The sequence below is a fragment of the Schistocerca serialis genome, chromosome 7 (assembly GCF_023864345.2).
Source record: "Schistocerca serialis cubense isolate TAMUIC-IGC-003099 chromosome 7, iqSchSeri2.2, whole genome shotgun sequence".
In the NCBI taxonomy this organism is placed as follows: Eukaryota; Metazoa; Arthropoda; class Insecta; order Orthoptera; family Acrididae; genus Schistocerca; species Schistocerca serialis.
In genome coordinates, this window is record NC_064644.1 from 502,906,172 (window position 1) to 502,924,486 (window position 18,315).

An 18,315-nucleotide genomic window follows, 5' to 3' on the forward strand; every position below is an offset into this window, starting at 1 on the left:
ATTTTTTTATTTCTCTAATAAATCTTTTTATAACTAAATGGAGGCCATCCAATCCAAAATTTGTAAAAATTGTGGGGTTGAGAAATCAAGATTCACAGAAATTTACAATGGATTGTTATGGAACTATGTAGAGACCTTGCTCATATAAACATAAAAGTATGTAATAAAAATCAAATTTTTGTGTTTGTGGAAGAAGTATTTATAATATTATTACAAACAGCCTTAAAACGAATTCCGACTGAATGACACACAACAATATTATTATTTATGAGAACCATTAAAATGGTAATGAAAAGTCTGCTTTAGGTGATCCTAATCCAAAAAATATGCAAATTATCAAGAAATTAAATAATTAAATTGGTTTTTATGAGAATCGTACTTGTAAGGATAAATATGCCCACTCAGTTAGCCATGCTGTGTAATGCACAGCTTTCTAGATTGGAAAGGAGCGCCTGGTCCCTGACACAAATTCGCCAGGCGGACTTGTGTTGAGGTCTGGTGGGCTGGGCCATCTGTGGATGGTTTTTAGACGATATTCCATCTGCCTCAGTGAATGCAGCCTGTTTCCCCTTATTCTGCTTCAGCTACACTATGTCGACAATTGCTATGCAAACAAGTTCTCCACATACGTGTACACCACCATTACTCTACCAACCAAACATAGGGGTTACACTCATCTGGTGTGAGATGTACCCTAGAGGTGGGTCCACTGGGGACTAGACAGCACAATAACCCTGGAACAGTGCATCGGGGTGGGGCGGTGGAGGAGTGAAGTAGCTGCGGTAGTCATTATGGGTTTGTGGACCACTGCAGCTGCAGTGAGGATGGAGCCTCTCTGTCGTTTCTATGCCCTCGTTTATATAAAATATGTACAAGGATAAATAGGGAAATAAATGCAAAAAATTTGTTTCAGAATTTAACATGCAGTCATGGCTGTGATTTTTTATGAATGGAAACGTAAATATATTAAATGTGAACTATAAACCTAATTATTTATTTTATAATATACATTTGGTAATGTATCTATTTTATTTTCCAAGATATATCCCTTGCTGTTTCGTGGACTCAGTGCTTTCTTATAGACTTTAACTATATAGAATTCATGTTCTCTGATTTGAATCATGCTCATGTTCTGTATTTTTCAATGTTGTTGAACACACAATCTTTGTAGTCATGAAGACATATTTTATTCTTTATGACACATTTCCTCATTTCATTTTTTTCTCTTCCTTATCATCAATTATATAAGCTTACATTTTCGGTCTTAAACTACAAAATTCTCCCATTATTTTTCCTTTATATTCATCTCTCATTTTTCCTAATACTTTTTTTTTACTAGAGGTATATTATAAATATTATTTTATGGATAATCACTTCTATCAAAATAATTAATCATTCATAATGTATCGTCAAAAAATATACATTTTTTATTTTAGTTGTAAGTATCACTCTCTTGATAACAAATTTTAATATTTTCTCCATATTTTGGTTTCATAACATTATAGTGAAAATCATACTTTGCTTCTTTCCATAAATGGAGTATATTCATATCAATATACAAGTAAATAGGTATTTTTGTTTTATTCTTATGAATAGCAACTAAGCTTTCATTAAATATTGTTCTATTTTTACAACTTGGTATAGCTACTAATATTTATTACATTTAACTGGAACTGAGACTAATTTTATATTGACTCTGTTTCGTTTATTTTCTGTTGATTTTCCAAATACTGAAAAATTCATCAATTTGCAGAAATAATTTTCGGAATCATTTTGTGCTTTTGTCTTCATTTCTGTACTTAAATCAATATACTTTTTTATCCAATCAGATTGTTTAAATTTTAAAAGTTTATGTAATTTTTTTTACTTTCAGTCCTAGAGATAAATATAATTTAAGACTTTTGTAATCAAAATATCATTATACTTCTTATCTTAGTAGTTATAGTTTTTTTCTTTAGTTCCAGGAACAAATTTATTTTGGGGGCTAATTGTGGTGTAACCGCCAGACACCACACTTGCTAGGTGGTAGCTTTAAATCGGCCGCGGTCCATTAGTACATGTAGGACCCGCGTGTTGCCACTGTGTGATCGCAGACCGAGTGCCACCACAAGGCAGGTCTCGAGATATGGAATAGCACTCACCCCAGTTGTACGGACGATGTAGCTAGCGATGCACACTGACAAAGCCTCGCTCATTTGCAGAGCAGATAGAATAGCCTTCAGCTATGTCCATGGCTACGACCTAGCAAGGCGCCATTAGTAACATTGCATGTATCTATGGAGTCTCACTTATATCGTCAATAGCGATGTACCAAGGATGGATTATAATTAAGTATTCCAGAAGCTGCGTACTTTTCGTTATAGCATTCATTACGTATCCTGTTACAGACCTATCTCTTGCCTGCGAGAACTAAACTCGTGCCTTTTGGCTACTTCCGTGGCGTGGCTGTCTTGCTATGCCACAACACTAATGATAATTCTTTATTGAAATCATGTAAACTTTCTGAATATTCTAAATCTACTTCAACAATACAGCAATTTCTAGAAGTGTCCGAAATTTCATTTATTTGTTTTAGAATCAAAATTTTTTGATTAATTCTCTATATAGTTAATATTGACTCATACCCTTACCTACCATACTTTTCATCTAAATATGCTAAATAATTTGGTATCTTTTTTTATAAAAAATTTTCAGACACTTATTATTTGCTTTAAAATAACTTTTATTACATTGTGATATTCCACCTCTTATTGTTTCTTCAATCATTAAAATCATATCATAATCATGTATTGATTTAATTCAGTCATTTTCAACATTGCATCAAAAGATGAACTAGGTACTATATAATACCAAGAGGGATCTAAATCATATGCTTTTATACATGTTCAGTTTTTAAATATAAAGGATGTTATTCTCCTAAATTTTTATATTAAACTTTTACCAAGTTAGTTTAGCATCTTATCTGATATCACATTCATTTCATCTATTACAAAATTCTTCATTTAGTGCAAGTTTTGTTTGTTCACATTTTTCCCAATTATATAACTATAAGGATAAACTTTATTTTTAGTTATTAAATTTCTTAGATCTTCTGGAAAAGTATGTTAATATTTTTCATTTCATTCTTGCTTAAAACTGAAGATAGTTTATCATGGCATGTAGTTATAAATTTAAATGTATCAATAAATCTCATTTGCAACTTCTCAAATTTTTTGCCAAAACTAACATAACTATTTTCATTATTTGGTGCAAATCTATTTCTTGTTCATCTTAAGAAGTTCTTTTACAGATAAATGAGAATTGTCTCCTGATAAATGTAAGTAAATTAATATATAATTTGGATGTTTCAAGTGTAAATTACAATTATTACACAATAGTTTTATAAATTTTTCTAGTCAATGAGTGTGTTGACGAATTTTTTATTATTTTTGTATAATTTTTTCTATATAAAGAATGTATTTTAGATTTATTATGTACTGATTGTACTTAAGAAGGTGAGGCTTTCATTTCTTCAGTTTGAGAATAAATTTTCTCAACTTCTTTTTTAATATATTCGATAAATTTTTTTCGACAGTTTGGTCCTCTATAAACAACATTATGTTTGTAATATCAATTTATATATTTAATATAATAACATAACCTACTTCACTGATGCTGTCGATATTTTATAGTCAAAGAATTTTCTAGATCGAGCTGACAGGTAGCCATTTTTGACAATAAAGTCTCAGAAGCTGAACAAATAGCAAAAGAAACTATTTGTGTTAACTCATGGTTTTTGAATGGTATGTATTTACATTTTTTTTACTTTTACTGGTTTGTTAATTAAGGAATTTTTTCTTTATTAAAATGTAATAAACACAAATCACAAATAAATTTTTGGTGTGCATTTTTATCAGTTTAACTGGAAACATGTCGAGATAAATCTTTTATCTAACAGTAGTGCGAATTATTTTCTTTTTAAAACATTAAAAATTAATGTTTTTTCTTTATTAGATTTTGTTATTTTTAACACATTTACACATAATGTGATACATACGTGGAAATTTTTTCTTTGAAGAAATAGACATCAATAGATTCATTAATTTTAATCTTCATTTCTGGGATATCATTAATTTCAACAGGTAACAAAATATCCAGTAATTATTCTTCAGGATCTTTAACAGAATCATTACAATTTTTCACTCAGCCAAGATTTTTACATTTATGCCTATCTGATGGTTTTAATGCGGAACCTGCTGTCCATAGGAAGGATTTTTGATCATTTCCTACTATATTAACACAAGGTTTTTTCCCTTTAATTTTTCTGGTAATTTGATATAAGACAAACCTCTTAATGGAACATGTTTATTAACTGCTAATTGTAATCCAATAATTCTATTTAATGTCAATCATGATTTTCACCACACAAGGTACCTGTACAGTCTGAGGCACCTTTCCATAGTTCGTGCAGTTCCCCCCATCAGAGGTTCGAGTCCTCCATGGGGCATGTTTGTGTATGCTGTCCTTAGTGTAAGTTTAAGTTGGATTAAGTAGTGTGTAAGCCTAGGGACTGATGACCTCAACAGTTTCGTCCCTTATGAACTTACTGCAAAAATTTCCATCATGATTCTCCAGTTTGAAAATTAGAGATTTTTGTTAAAATACCTTTTTTACCATTGCATTCTGTAAGGCTTCTATAACTCTGAGTCTGATGTCCATATTCGTAATTTTATTATTTGTCTGCATTCTATATTCACAAAATAAATTAATATTTACTTTCAAACTGCTTAATAATTTAAGATTTTCTTTAATTGCTTTCATAATTTTCAGTTTCATCACATTTAAGAAAGGATTAGGATCGAGTAATCCCATATAATTTTCGAAATTTATGGTCTGCAATTTTTTTGAATGCTGCATCAACTAAAAATTGCTTAACTGTTTTCCTATTTTTTCTTTAACAAACACACTGGCAGAAAATTGAAACTGTTTTTAATTGACTTATCGCCTTTTTTTTAACAAGCACATAGGTAGAAAAAGGGAATATTTCTTTTTATGGTTGATCTCTATTATTCTTAGAAACATCACCACTATTTTATAATAAGGTAATCGTTTCTAATTCCTCCTTTCCTATCCTTTGTTTCTAATTTAATATTTAATTATTAATATAATCAAATTATCTTAATTTAATGGACAACATTCTTTTAAATAAATTAATTTACAATACTTTGGAAGGTCAACCATGGAGAAGTTTCTTTTAAAATATTTTCAAAGGTCATCAAAGGATTTAATTGTGTACTCATTTATAAGGAAAAACACTAGAATTTTTATTTTTAATAACAATTTTTTGGAAAGGAAAAGATGAGATTCAGGAGAATATAATTTTTATCCCCTTATTTTTGCACTGAAATTTGTTTCATGTGTGATGTTTTTATAATCAGTTAAAATACATAATTCTTCTGATATTTTCTTTTCAGGCATTAGAGTTGGTTAAATACACTGAATAAATTAGATTAGGGAATGATGTGGCTGCCTGGTGCAGAACCAGCAATTTCCATCTACTTATAGATAGGGGCAGTGCTTCCATTATTTTAAAGAAGTGAGATTATGTTCAGAAGTTGAAGTGTTTACCGTCACAGTCAATGTATCACAGAATCTATGCTGACCCCCAAAAAGTGTTGAGAGAAAGAGAACCTCCCAAATAAAATTTCCTTATCACAGGAGACCATCAATAGCCTCAGTTCTTGTTGCACTGTTCCCCTTAGCTTATATAGTCTCCCTAATGTCAACAAGAAAGGAGCTCATTTTCATCCAATTGTGAGTAAGATGCATGTTCTAACATATCATGTAGCAAAACATGTTGCTACACAGTTGAGCCCTATAGTAAGTTGCTGTGAGCACCACATTAACAACTCGGTGGAATTCTTACTCTGTTAGAGAGAGTTCAGTTGAATGAGTTTGATATTCTATTAAGTTTTGATTGGGTCTCTCTTTTTATTTGTGTTCCTCTCTCTGATTTGTTATGATTGATTGAGGTTGGGCTTGGTGCTGATTTAACAAACCTTATTTTGACATGTGTTGCCTTCCGCTTTCTTTTTATTCAATGGCCAGTACTACAAGCAGACAGGTGGACTTGCAATAGGAGGCCCATTGTCACTGATTATAGTCAATTTTGTTCATGGAATACTTCCAGGAATGTGCCTTGGTGTTCGTGGTTTTGAAACCTGTGTGTTTTATGTAGACGATACTTTCGTTGTTTGTCCTCGTGACAATAAGAATTTGAACGAATTTTTGGAACATTTGAATTCAATCTAACCAAATATTCGTTTCACGATGGAGGTGGAAGAGGGTGGCTATAAAAATGCCACTTTAAAAATCATGTTGTTTGTAAAGGGAAACAATCGATGTTTTTCATCAACACTGGGCGTTGCATGAAAGACATGATGAGCAGTGTTTGTCTGGGTGGACTCCAGCAAAAAACTGCAGAAAAGCATTTATTATTACCTATAGTACCATTATTTTTATTATTATTTTGTTATTTAATTACTTACTAATTTTACAAGCTATTGATATGATAAAGGTTTAAAGAACAAGTTCTCAATAAATTAACAATGTTTTCCAAGAACCCAAGAAACTATTCTATATGTGTTTCGTACAACATATTTTTTTTTAGTTCTTGTTCATGAAAGTCTCCTTCAGTATCTTTAGTTGGTATGTGACTGGACTAGAATGAATAACAGAATAAATCACGAAATTTCCTGTCGACCAATTCGCTGTCTATCCTTGTGATAGCTGAGAAGAGAGCTTCTGCCGACAGTGATTTAAGTTTAACAATGCCAGTTTGATACAAATATCTTTATATTTCGAAGCAAACCTGCAGTATTGAATTAACACTGTTTGTTTTTAAAGTTATCCTGAATGACAATGTAGCTTTGTACCAGCATTAAAACTGAGTTAGTATACATTTTCACTTTTCCCAACACTCAATAACTATGAATATAAAATGTTACACTGTCTGTTGGTATGTGTAATTTATTTTGAGGCCATTACTTTCAAAAAATGGTAAGAAGTGCTACAAAGTTAACCCGATTGACTAGAATTTTTGGCAGAGACCACTGTGGCACTAAGTGGCTCAGTGTTTCTTCCCTCATATCGTGGATGACGCCGTTCCGTGAAATATCTAGAGCTCCTGGAGTGCTCAGGAACCATCATCTCAATACAGTTTGGCACTGTGAAAACGAGGGATGGGACTCTTTGGCGTAAACAGTTGTCGCTATGTATTTCCCCCGTACTTGCAAGTGCACCATGTACATCAGTGGCCAAGTTACGTGAAAGATAGGTATCCCGTGAGCATTATAGTGCTGACAGTATGAGCTTTACCATTCGAGGGGGCGTGCATTCACTAGTGGTACGCGTAAACCTGTCTGCCGTGTCGCTAGTGGAGGGAGAAAACTGAGGAATAGTGTTGTTTCGAATATTTTGTTTGAAATGGCTGAAGGCCACGGTTATCAGTGGTGTGCGAATGGGAAGATACATTTATTGTCCTGTACGACGTTTCGTCTAATCCTTAGTCTAGAATGACACTAACCAGAATGAAAAATAGCACTGTGAAATTGTTAGGGTTGAAATGCTTGTAAAATAAACATTGACTGTATTTACGTACTTTGTTTCTTATCACTCAATAAACATAAATATGCATAATATGCATAATATGCATAGTACATACAATCTGTTAAACTGCAATGGACAATAATCAAATTGTACTAAAATGGACACACATCCACTGTTCTTAACTTCCTTGTTTATCTGTGTGTGTGTTCTCCCTCTCTCCCTAAATTAAATAAATTCCATTTGTCTTTAATTAATCTTTTTCGCTATTTGAAGAAGACTAGCAATGGAAGCTTACATACTAAGCACCTGAATGGTCAAACAATGATTTTTTTTAGTGTCTAAACAGTTTATTAACATTTGGTTTACTAATCATAACAAACTGCTAAAATAAGTCGTTATCTGCTTCTGATTGTGAAAACTATCTGTCGGCCAACACAGACTGATACTCCATTTCCAAGTAAGCATGAAAATAATATTTTCACAGGGTCTTAGAAGTGATATTGTAGTCGACCCAGCCAGTCCCACTTTGTAATAAAGAATTTACATCCAGAGGCAGGTAATGAGTTCTATTTGAACTGAAGTGTTTAGCAAGCAAACTGACCAGAAATCAAGCTGCAGCCACCAATTGTGAACTCTTGTTCCAGGCTCAAGATCTACGAAAAAGGACGACAAACTTTAAATATTTTTTTACGAGTTCTTTCATTTTTGTACTATTTTTCAGCCATATGTAACGGTCTCTATTTAATTTTGCATTGTTCAAGACGTCTACACCAACTAGTGTGTAAACAGATAACTCATTACAGAACTTTCTCGGTCGAGACTGTATAGCACAAGAGAGATGTGAGGTGTGGTGAGAGGGGAGGAGGGAGTGCTGCATTCTACTCGGGACTTAGGAACCGAGATTTCTAATTTAGGTACTGCTGATTAACTAACAGATAAATTTATAATGCGTTTTCAGCTCTTTGAAAGACCGCTCATTTACCTGTTGGTCAGAAGATGGGTGTTCTACAACACGACGTTGAAAGGACAGTTGATGATCTATAAGGAGTGCCTAAGTAAGTGGTAAACGGTGTGTATTTGCGCGATGCTAAAATGTCATCGGGCAGTGTCATCTGGAAGCATCTGAAATATGAAGCAGAAGCAAGATGTGCAATTTTATGTGTATGTACGAAATGCATAAAATGAGGAGAGCAAACATTCACCCAGGAACGGATATGTTAGTGATATACACTTGAAACGTCCCCTTTGAACAATTGTACAGGACTGTGCTTAACCTGACACACAATATTTTTAGCGCAACGCAATCTGACTTTCAGAAATCCCTACAACAGAATGGCCCTGACTAACATTAACCTATGCATTTCACAAATCGCTTACCTCACAAAAATCTTGGTTACTCGAACTACTGCAATACAGCAGGCGCCACTACTGCCGGCTAAATAAAAGATTCAAACTATGGAAGGCACTAACTACTGATAGGAATAGTTAGCAAATGAAAGATATTAATAGAGAACAAACAATATATTTACCCTAATATCATCAAAAGTCATAATATATATAGCAGTTCATGACAAATTACAAAACTCTGCCATCTCTCTCCCCACATCCACCACTGCTGGCGGCTCACCTCCAACTGCGCAACGCTATGCGCTGTTCACATCCTGCTGCCGCTGCCCAACACTACAATGGCAGACAACAATGCAAACTAGACACAGACTGCACACAGCACAGCCAGTGATTTTTATACAGAGGTGGCGTTACCAATAAAAAAACCTAAACAGCCTACTCACATAGCCCCCATGCTCCCCACAAAAAATTTTACAAATTGTTTTGGGCAGTGGCCAATAATGATTTGCAGAAATTTTTCATAATTACAAGAGCAAAGATATCAAATGCACACACTTATTGATACAATGTTGGTCAAAAGCTAAAATTTTCTCACAGTCCATAAAGACAGTCCAAATTCTTCATCACAGTAAAATTGCAATGTGTTTCTCAAAGTCTGAGCAGGAAAAGAAAATGCACACGGAAGTAGTGGATTTCCGTGCAGTCTTGAAGAAGTAGTGTTGTCCTTCCAACAGAAAGACAATGCTGACTGTTGACATGCAGACAGGTAATGGGCAACAACAGAGCAAACCCACAGCAGAGTCAGTCGAAGTTTTGAAGAATATTGGTAGGTAGGTCATCACAGAGTAGACCTACTGTAGTCCTGGTAGAGATTGTGGTATTGGTGGGCCATCAAAGATGCAGACCCATTATAGTCCTTGTATAGACGGCCAGCAGCCATCCGTTGCAACTGTGCAGGTACACAATCACCATTAAAGAGTCTTGCAGATAATGTAGCAAGTCCATAACCACCACTTGTGCACTCACAAAGATTTAGGAATTGTCCTCAGAACCAGCAATGCTGTTATCCAGTCCCTTGCTGAATTGTTAACACACGTGCAAACACTATCAGTCCCTACTTCTCACATATTGTCCATATACTATGACCAACAGAAACGTGTGCAGCGAAATGTAACTTACAAGTTACTTAATTTGATGAACTGGTGTCAATTACAATTTTATAACATAAGAGTACAATAACAAAGGTACAAAATACATCATTAAAGAACATAATAGTACAGATAACATTTGTAGTAATATGGGCTTTACAAAAGAATCGAAATAACATTTACATCAGTGTTACAGGAATTATGACATAAGTACATACATAAAAGATCAGAATAATTATTGAAACATCGACTTCACACATGAGCATTAAAACAGAACAGAATTAATAATGGCTAACATCTTTACAAAGTAAATAACATATTATTAATGCAAATTATATTTATGATAACAGTATTCCTCATCATAGTTCATGTAGCTGAGTATTAGAAACATTCTACAACATAAGTCTTATCAGATAAACATGTTAAGACAGGAAGAACATAAATACACAAGGGTCCACAAACACTTTCTTTACTTCTCGGAGATCTTCCTTCATTCTTCATTATTCCCAAAAGGTCCTATCTATACCTGCTTTCTGTACTTTTTTCGTATAACTTCTCAATGCGTTTCTTCCAATTCGTCGCAACTCATTCTCTTATATAGTCTACCCCCTCTTAAGCTAACTTAAATCTACTGAGCTCAGATGCTAAACTAAGGGGCGAGGCAATGCAGCAGCACAAAACAATTAACACAAACATCAATGACAAAACATTCAAACTGGCAAAGCAACTGCAATATTATCACTAATATAAGGCACTGTGCAGCAAACAAGAAAAATAAATACATAGTAAACTGGCTTAACAACGTAATACACAGTCAAATTCAGTAACATTATGCCTGGCAAACAGCAGCAGCAAATAAAAAAACATATATCTAAACATGACATAGCTCAAGCAGAAAAAACCGTACACTAAAGATAACAATGCAGATAAGGGAAATGTATAATCACATCTTAATGCCTAAGTAATTAAAGTGGTGCACCACAAGAAGTTATTCTACCAAAAAAGTTACCAAGTACTTGAAAAGAAAATTATGAATGCAGTTCCTGTGAAGGTAAATGTCTTTTTGTGCTCCCTTATTTTTTTGAAAAATTATTATTTACTCGATCTGTAGACAGAAAATATTTATATTAGTACATCTATAAAATTTTATTTTAACCAATACTGCACTGCAGCTAGAAACTAGATATCAAATGAAATAAGCAACTATGTAGAAAGCAAAGCATAAGAACATCGTTCAATAGCCATGTGGCATTTCATAAGTAGTAAAAAATTCTCTCAACTAGCAAGACAATAGACATAAAATGTTTCTCATCATTTCATTTCAGTAAATATCATAAATTAAGAACTCCACAGTGTAATCATATGTTTTCAAGTTCGAGCTTGTCGTATTTGCGATGCTTTCTACAAAGGAATGTCAATAGCGAGGATAATGGCCCCCATTTTTTTTTTCTCCACCTAATGGCTTTCTTTTGTCAGGCGACAACCTCTCAGCTGGGCGCCCAAAACGCATTACGTCAAGGTCACTTACCTTTCTTACTGAAATATTTACGACAGCAGTTTCCCCTACAGTGACAGTCTCATATAAAAATTTCACAGGTCGAAAATTTGCGTTACAAATGTGTAGAAACAAAATCCTGTAAATATAACAGCGTCCAAAAAATTTTCACCAGCATTGTGATACATTCACGCATATACACACATTTCATAACTCTTAAAATACGATTCTTGGTTTCCAACATCCTTTTTCACAAACCAGAGTCCCTAACCACTACTCATTATTCCTTACCTTATTACACATATACATATTCGTCGTCGTAAAAATAACTTCAAAACACCTCAGTCAAATCTCAAAAAACGTCGTAGCTTGATGCAATAATTCCAAAACCTAAAGAAAATTCTCTGCTCATTTCAATAGTGTCATCTACCTCAAACGTACTTTAAAATCATGCTCCCTTACCAAATACATCATTCAAATCTCTCATAGTATCACAATGGTTCCGAAAAAATATGAACAGTTCACAAAGTACAGACAAAATACAATTTCATAAGTGTGAAGTTACCCAACTGTGTAATTGCGTAAACATGTGTCACAGATGTAGTAAAAAAAGTTTCTTTCTCTGTTAAATGATCAGATAGCTGTGTAATTCTGTGTTACAGAAATATGGTACCGATGTGTAAAGTTGTATAAGCAAATACCATATTAGCTAGGGCTCCTTGTGCTTGCCAAACACATGATACACAAAGTAAGCATGTACCCCCCTGAGGATTTATGTAATTATGCCCTCAGGTGTTACAGATTACAACAATAGAATGAAATGTGTTACGGAAAACCTTTGTATCATTGTACTTCAAATATCTTTAAAAATAAATGATTTAAGTACAAAATTAATCACTCAAATACGTGTCCTGTAGCGCTAAATGTGCGTCTTGCTGTAAGATAATCTCTGTGGAAGTGTCATAGTTATTGTCCTCCGAAAGCTAAGTTCTGCAGAAGCCAATGTACTTCCCTCATGATACACCAAATTTCAAGTAAACCAAAATGTTGCATTAAAATCTCATTAGCAGTACTGGTAAATGTTCTAAGTATGTGAGCCTTATAGTCGTTACGTAATCGTGCAACTAACAAGCAAGAATGTGCAAATAACAACATTGTGTCATCTGTTCACTATAACAATGCATTCGTAATTTCTGTTTAAAAATGTTCCCTAGGTTCTAGACTGGATATTTAACTTCAAACATTGTTGCATGTTAACAGTTTCTTAAGTCTGACAAAGCATACTAGAAATGTGAAGTGAAAAGTTTTATACCAAAGACTAAGTTAAAAAGCAGATTGTCTCTCAATAAATGGTTTTACATGTGAAATGTGGTGTAAACCTTTACTCATCCTAGTACTCACAGTTTGATTTGAATGCAATTATCATGTTGTATACGTCGGTAAGGAATGCTAAAATTTTTCTCAAGGTTAGCGTGTATGCTATTTTTTTTCCTGAGCCAGCCGGCGCAGGTGGCTGCCTGCGGTGCGAGTCATTGTCTGTTTCTTTGTTGGCGCGCGCTGTTATTGGGATTAGGTGACCGAACTTCTACAAAGTCACGTTGTCGAAAGTGCCCTGCTCTGTTTGAATCCCATCAGTTCTGATGAAATTCAGGTCTGTCGTTATGATTATCTTGTCTGTTGTCATGTCGGTAGATTTCATAATTTCTTTCTTGTCGGTCATGTGGTGGAGAATTTCTTCCTGAATCGTAACTGCGCGCTGAACTGTTGCATCTGAAGTTATTCTGTCTCCCTTGATAATAATTGTTTTGGTCCCCATATTGTCCATTTCTAAGGTAATCTCTGTCATATTCACTACTTCGGAAATGCGATCTTTCTCTGTAACTATTATTACTCTGCCAACGGTTGTCACACGGGTGGTGTCTGTTTTATTCACGATATGTGTTGTGAGAATAGCTTTGTCGTGTCCAGTTATTATTTCTGTCATCACGGAATTGTGACGGATGTGACCTGTAATTGTTGTGCTCCTGTTTTCGCGTTCCGCGAATGTCAGTGTCAATTTCCAGTTCGTGTAAGAGCCCCTGAAAAGCTTCCTGCCAAAATAATATGCCGTAAATGTTCAGGTAATTTGATTAAGCAAATGCGGATGAGTTCTGAGGGGCTGTATGGGTTTGAAAGATACTGATTCTTGTGCAACATGTCTTCAAAATATTTCACAAGACTGGAAAATTCAGATTGTTCGAAATGTTTCATCATTATGATGCCATGTTTTACTTGGTCTTGTGTGGCTTGAGACCAATATGCTGAGAGGAAGGCATGGTAAAATTCTCCTTCACTGTGGCAATCGTGAATGACCGATCGCATTCTTACAGCTGGTTCATTCTCTAAGTAGCCACACATAAATTCTAATCTATGTTCTAACGACCAGTTGGGAGGAAAACAATGAGAGAATTGATGGAGCCATGCTTGTGGACGAATGTCGTTGCCAGAATTCTTAAATGTTTTGAATTTACATCTAGTAATGAACAGCTTATAGTCAAAATCATCGTGTCGGCGAGTCGCATATCGGTCATTGTTACATCGTGTCGGCGGTTCCATCTCAAAATTCGGTGCACATTGCCAATTTCTTTCATAATTTCCGAAATGCCCTGTGTTATTATTTTGCGACTTTTCCGTATTTCTAAGTCCCTCTTCCCGTGTTGGAGCGCGAGTGTCCTCTGAAATATGTAATTCTTGTATTACCTGCGTCAACTGATCTTGTACTTCCCGGATTTCTCTTTTGTTCTGTGTATTGATTTGATTTTGATTTTGTTTGAATTTTCTAATTTGTTCATACTCTTCTGTGTCAGTGAAGGCTACAGGTCTTGTGTCATTCAGATCATCATCTACCTTTGTAGATAAGTTAGTGACCTGATCCGAAAGTTCAACTACTTTCTCTGATAATGTACTAATTTCCTCCATGTGTCTTTCTACTGTGTCCTTTAAGTTTTCCTGAGTTTTTGCAAGTTGCGTAACCAAATCGGTAAATGCAACTGAGTCAATTTTAGCTTGCAAGGTCTCATGATTTTCATGAACAATAATTTGCAGTTCTTTTATGGCTGCTTCGTGATTCTGTAATGCATTTTCATGTCGCGAAAAAATAGGTTGAAAATGCTCACAAATTTGTGTTTTTACGTCGTTACAGACTTTTTGACATTTCGATTCGATTTTATGTAACTCAGTAGTTAAATCTTCACATGTTTGTTCAAGTGTGGTGTCTAACTTATGAAGATTTTGTTCCATTGTGTCTAACTTTTGAAGCTTTTGCTGTGTTTGTCTCTGATTTTGTTCCATTGTGTCTAACTTTTGAAGATTTTGTTCCATTATGTGTAACTTTTGAAGCTTTTGTCCCATTTGTTGCATTAATTGTATTAACAATGCACTGGTGTCTGAAACATGTTCCTCAGTGCTATTCGGCAATGCATTTGAACCGGCAATATTCACATTTTGACAAGCAGAAAATGTGTCTTGACTTATTTGAGAAAACGGTGAGGACGCAAAACCTGAATCTACAGTATTTGCAAGATTGTGTCCTGTCATTTCGGATTTCTGAGGCGAGCTGTTGCCGACCGATCGATCGCTAATGCTTCCCTGTTCACTAGTTGTTTCACTGCCTACGCCATTGTTTGCCGCCCGCTCCATTTCCTTATGCACAATTACCAAATTACTATGTTGAACATTAGTTAATTCATTACACGGTGGCGCTAACACACTACTTTCGTCTTCACTGTCATTTCTCAGTTTACTTTGGAGCCTAGTATTACGTTTTTCACACGCCATTATTGTCACAATATTTCACACGACGACACAGAAAAACACAATTTGAAGAGGAAAAATAGGGGAACACATTAACATAACACTGAAAATAATATCTAGTTAATTGCAAGCGCAGCTGCGAAATACATGGTTCAAATCTACTTGCATCCCACAACAACAATGAAAGACTGCAACTACAAAGGAGATTCTCTCTACAATTACGCGCTAGCAATAAACAAAAGCTACACTAATTACACAAACTACAAGAAAAAATCAGAAGATTCCAGTCAGGGAACCTCGGCTAAGGGTCGACATATGAAACGTCCCCTTTGAACAATTGTACAGGACTGTGCTTAACCTGACACACAATATTTTTAGCGCAACGCAATCTGACTTTCAGAAATCCCTACGAAAGAATGGCCCTGACTAACATTAACCTATACATTTCACAGATCGCTTACCTCACAAAAATCTTGGTTACTCGAACTACTACAATACAGCGAGCGCCACTACTGCCAGCTAAATAAAAGATTCAAACTATGAAAGGCACTAACTACTGATAGGGATAGTTAGCAAATGAAAGATATTAATAGAGAACAAACAATGTATTTACCTTAATATCATCAAAAGTCATAATATATATAGCAGTTCATGACAAATTACAAAACTCCGCCATCTCTCTCCCCACATCCACCACTGCTGGTGGCTCACCTCCAACTGCGCAACGCTATGCGCTGTTCACATCCTGCTGCCGCTGCCCAACACTACAATGGCAGACAACAATGCAAACTAGACACAGACTGCACACAGCACAGCCAGTGATTCTTATACAGAGGTGGCGTTACCAATAAAAAAACCTAAACAGCCTACTTACACACTGTCCAGTCTAAAATATGCGATACATGATAGTGGACATTACTATGGGTTGTGGCTACCCTCCGCCTTTATGGTGGCTTGAACTCTCTTGGGAGCACTTTCAGTGAGGTGTCTGAATGTCTATGGAGGGATGTCAGCATATTCTACCTCAAGATCATGGGATCTGAAGCTAAGTCGACTTTCTAATTCATCCCGCTGCTCTGAACTGTCCAATCCATTGCAGGAATATTACTGGTCGCAAACCATTGACTTGCGTATGCTGCTTTATAACGGGGAGGATTGTCACGCTAATACACTACTGGCCATTAAAATTCCTACACCAAGAAGAAATGCAAATGATAAACGGGTATTCATTGGACAAATGTATTATACTAATACTGACATGTGATTACATTTTCACACAATTTGGGTGCATAGATCCTGGGAAATCAGTACCCAGAACAACCAACTCTGGCTTTAATAACGGCCTTGATACGCCTGGGCAATGAGTCACTTGCATGGCGTGTACAGGTATAGCTGCCCATGCAGCGTCAACACGATACCACAGTTCATCAAGAGTAATGACTGGTGTATTGTGACGAGCCCGTTGCTCGGCCACCATTGACCATATGTTTTCAATTGGCGAGCGATCTGAAAAACGTGCTGGCCAGGACAGCAGTCGAACATTTTCTAAATGGTTCAAATGGCTCTGAGCACTATGCGACTTAACTTCTGAGGTCATCAGTCGCCTAAAACTTAGAACTAATGAAACCTAACCAACCTAAGGACATCACACACATCCATGCCCGAGGCAGGATTCGAACCTGCGACCGTAGCGGTCACGCGGTTCTAGACTGAAGCGCCTTTAACCGCACGGCCACACCGGCTGGCCGAACATTTTCTGTATCCAGAAAGGCCCGTACAGGACCTGCAACATGCGGTCGTTCATTATCCTGTTGAAATGCAGGGTTTCGCAGGGATCGAATGAAGAGTAGAGCCACGGCTCGTAACACATCTGAAATGTAGCGTCCACTGTTCAAAGTGCCGTCAATGCGAACAAGAGGTGACAGAAACGTGTAAGCAATGGCACCCCATACCATCACGCCGGGTGATACGCCAGTATGGCGATGACGAATACACGCTTCCAATGAGCGTTCACTGCGATGTCGCCAAACACGGATGCGACCATCATGATGTTGTAAACAGAACCTGGATTCGTCCGGAAAATGTTTTGCGATTCGTGCACCCAGGTTCGTCGTTGAGTACACCATCGCAGGCGCTCCTGTCTGTGATGCAGCGTCAATGGTAACCACAGCCATGGTCTCCGAGCTGATAGTCCATGCTGCTGCAAACGTCGTCGAACTGTTCGTGGGGATGGTTGTCGTCTTGCAAACTTCCCAATCTGTTGACTCAGGGATCGAGACGTGGCTGCACGATCCGTTACAGCCATGAGGATAAGATGCCTGTCATTTCGACTGCTAGTGATACGAGGCCGTTGGGATCCAGCACGGCGTTCCGTATTACCCTCTTGAACCCACCGATTCCATATTCTGCTAACAGTCATTTGACCTCGGCCAATGCGAGCAGCAATGTCGCGATACGATAAACGGCTATCACGATAGGCTACAATCCGACCTTTATCAAAGTCGGAAACGTGATGATACGCATTTCTCCTCCTTACACGAGGCGTCACAACAACGTTTCACCAGGCAACGCCGGTCAACTGCTGTTTGTGTATGAGAAATCGGTTGGAAACTTTCGTCATGTCAGCACGTTGTAGGTGTCGCCAACGGCGCCTGCCTGTGCGAGTGCTCTGAAAAGCTAATCATTTGCAATCACAGCATCTTCTTCCTGTCGGTCAATTTTCATGTCTGTAGCTCGTCATCTTCGTGGTGTAGCAATTTTAATGGCCAGTAGTGTACAATCGTCATCTCCGAACTGTTCCTCAACTCTACACAGTATACAGTACTGTAAAATGTCTTCATATCCTTCAGCATTTAGTGTTTTCGTAGGGCAATAAGAGAACCACACTAATGCCCCCATACCATAACAAGACCACCTTCTCCGTACTACACTGTTGGCGCTATACAT